Genomic DNA, 3,490 nt, shown 5'->3' with positions numbered 1-3,490 from the left:
CTGGAGAGAGACAGAGACAGAGACAGGGAAAGTGGGAAGTCATCCCCCAGGGGAGATGGCCACAATCCCTTTTCCTCCATTCTCTCCCTGGGATTTTGGGCATGCTCACACATGCCCACTGTGCTTTTCAGGCTTCTACGTCCAGGACTCAAACCGCAGAGTCAGCATGTGGGATTCAGCACCTTAACCACCTCATCAACTGCTGTCTTGAGAAGACCTTTTTTATAATATATGAGCCTGGACTCTAACTCTGTTTCATATGTAACATGAAGTACCTTTTGCCTTAATATATATGCTGATTTTCCAATCATACAAGTACTATGCAAATGAGATGACATTTGTACTTTGTTTTGTTGAGAAATGTATGAAGAGTTGTGTGCTTGGGGCTGCAGACACCTGTGTTAGTCTGCACTTGTAGCTGTCCCATGCAAAACTGTAACAAAAATTCGAGTCCCTTTACCAGATTTATAAATTCTTTAGCATATTTAGATCCAAATGTGATTAAAATATGGATGGACACTAAGTGCAAACATCTCACTCCATTGTATAAATAAGGTTTAACACTTAAAATTTTGCTATCACCTCTAATTTTATAAAACAATGATAAGAAATCTATTGTAATTGTACATTTATTTTAGGATCACCTGTTTTTCTTTCTTTCTTTCTTTTTTAGAGAGATTTTTTTGCTGTGGAGTACTTGCACTTGCTGGAGAGACAGAGAGAGACAGAATGTGAGAAATCGCCCCCCAGGGAGATGGCTATGCTGTAATCCCTTCTCCTCCATTCTCCTCTTGGGATCTTAGGCATGCACGCACACACACCCAGCATGAGTTTTAAGCCACCAGGCCCGGGACTCAAACCTCGGTTGACTACATGGGAGTCCAGTGATGTAACTATTACGCAGTCTGCTGGTATCCCCAGCGTGAGTTTCAAGCCACCAGGCCTGGGACTCAAACCATAGTCAACTCCATGGGAACCCAGCCATGTAACCATGACGTCATCTGCTGGTCCCAGGTCACCTGCTGTTTTTCTATCTTACTCTGCTCATGTCTCAATGTCTGCTCCTGGACCTCCTGAATGATTGCTGTTTTCTGGTTCATCCTTAATTTTTCATCACCTATTGAATTATATATGAGGGGACTTCAAAAAGATCATAGAAAAATGGAATTAAAGCATGCATTTATTTTAGTGCAGAAGAATTTTGAATTCTATGCATAGTTTTTTCCTAATAGGCACGTTCCACAAATTTTTTGAAAACCCTTCATCTATGATGCCCAAAGTTTTTTTTAAAGACTAGAGACAAGAAAACAAAACAAAACTTGATGTGTGGTAGGATTTCAAGATAGGAAGTGTTTTCTATGAAACTTTGTCACTCTTCATTCCATGCCACAGCAAAGGCAATGCTGGATCCTACATGGACTTACGAATAAGCCCCAGCTCAATAACGAGAATACGCCATGCTTCCTAATTCTCTGCACTGTCAGTATGTCATTTATCCTGGCATGTTATTCCTGCTTCCGGTTATCTTAGATAACTAGCTGGGGGCTGCCATTATGTACCCTAAAACTGTTATTACTTCAGTGTCCTTCTTGGGTATCACGTGCTTTCACTTTGCTTTACATATTGTTTTTGTTGTTTTTGTTGTTCGCTTTAGTTTCAGCTATGGGGCATGTGTGCTCACTAGAGAGAGAGAGAGAGAGAGAGAGAGAATGAGAGCACCTCTCAGAGGTGATGACCATGCTGCTATCTCTTTTCCATTCTCCCCTTGGGATTTTGGACACACACATGGGCCATTGTGTTTTTCAAGCTACATGTGGGGCCTCACTGGCCCAGTGAAGTAGATTGTTGAACCACTTTCTCTGCCATGGGTGTTTGTCTTCAGGTAAACACACAGGATGGCGTTCCAGCTGAGTCTAACTGGGATTCAGAGAATGCTCTGGGTTGGTGTCCACTGTTTTGTTGTTGTTGTTGTTTTTGGTCATGAACAGATGGGTTTATTTCAACTGTAAATTTGAAACTCTTGCTTAGCAAGAGTACTACAGTAATTATATTAGGAATAGACAATTTCCTACATTGTCAAATATAAAAAAGTTCCTTTTGCACTTTTCTTCAGCACTGATCAACAAGCAGATTCAGTCCACATTTGCTTTGATGTATCTACTGAGTTCACCCAAGCTTCTTCAGAGACTCTGGCATCTCAGGTGGAGGAGAGCGAGGGAGTCTGAAGTACATCTTCATGGGTCATAGATGAACCACTGTAGTGCAGCCAGAGTACCAATCATGATGATACGAGCAAAGAGTCCCTTCCATACACCTCTAAATCCAAGTCTCTGGAGGACCTGGGAAGCACTGCTACCTTTCTCTTTATTCAACACAGATGCCACAGAATCAGCAGGGTGAGAAACAATTGCACAGGAGACTCCAGCTATGTAACCTGCCACAAATGTTACAACCAACTGCTCTGCCTTTGTACATTCACTTCCGGGCTTGGGAACCACAAACCTGTACAATGCTTCGACAGTACGTTCAAAGCAGGCAAACTTCATCATGGTGTATGGCATCTGTCTCATCCAAAGAGGAGCAACCCCTCTGTAGAATGCATTTAAGCCTTCTTCCTTACACATTTTGGGAGCTACATCTCTCAAAGTGTTGGTATAACCTGGTTGGGTTTGAATTTGAACCTTAACAACTTCCATAGGAGTGAGGGTAATGTCTGCAAAGAATTCAGCACTGACAGAGGTAGCCAAATACAGTAAAATGTGCCAGAGACATGCATTCTCCTCTCCAAGCATGTTGCTGTATAAAACTTTAAAGACTTCATAAAAGCCAAACTTGCAGAGTCCCTGCATGGAGTAGCCAATGAAGGTTGGAGCCCATCCTTTAGCCAAACCACACACACCATCTTCTTTAAGCGTAACTGAAAATCCATTAAATATGCCCTTGTACTTTTGGGGGTCCACCTGCATACAACATTTCACTAAATCCAGGGGAACTACAGTAGTGTGTGTCAGACCACAACTTAAGACCCCACCAAAGCTGCACAGTGCATAAAACTTCATGGAGCCATATTCACAACTGTACTCTTCTGCAGCGGAGGCTGTCAGGTTGCGGGAGTGGCAGGGCTGCTCCGGAGGTCCGGTGGGGTTGCTGTGAGGACCTGCGAGGTCATCGTGCACCAGCTGCAAGTGCTGCATGTTGAAGGGGTTCGCCCACGCCAGGTGCACTGGACAAGAATATCTTCTCTCTAAGATGGCTAACACCCAACCACTCCCTCGGCAAGGCTGGGGCTCACTGGTGCCCACTGTTTTAATCAGAAATGAGAAACAACTTTGAGCACTGAAAACCAAGGAGCTTTAATGCAGGGAACATGTGACTGAGGTGCTGGAAAAGCAAGGAGCCAACAGTGTGTGATGAGGCGACTCAGATATTAGCAACAGCAGACAGCCATTATGCCCCATAGGGACAGACAGGAGAAATGGAACTATGGTGG

The 3,490-nt window shown here is 43.6% G+C and overlaps 1 pseudogene; it reads right to left on the bottom strand.

Annotated features, from left to right (window-relative positions):
* Positions 1-2,056: 2,056 nt before the first annotated feature.
* On the bottom strand, positions 2,057-3,209 carry LOC102492063 (phosphate carrier protein, mitochondrial pseudogene; annotated as a pseudogene).
* Between the last annotated feature and the right edge of the window lie 281 nt (positions 3,210-3,490).

The sequence above is a fragment of the Tupaia chinensis genome, unplaced genomic scaffold, assembly GCF_000334495.1.
Source record: "Tupaia chinensis unplaced genomic scaffold, TupChi_1.0 Scaffold000063_1, whole genome shotgun sequence".
NCBI classification, from domain to species: domain Eukaryota; kingdom Metazoa; phylum Chordata; class Mammalia; order Scandentia; family Tupaiidae; genus Tupaia; species Tupaia belangeri.
The sequence above is the reverse complement of the archived record's forward strand: the minus strand, read 5'-3'. Positions and strand labels throughout refer to the sequence as shown.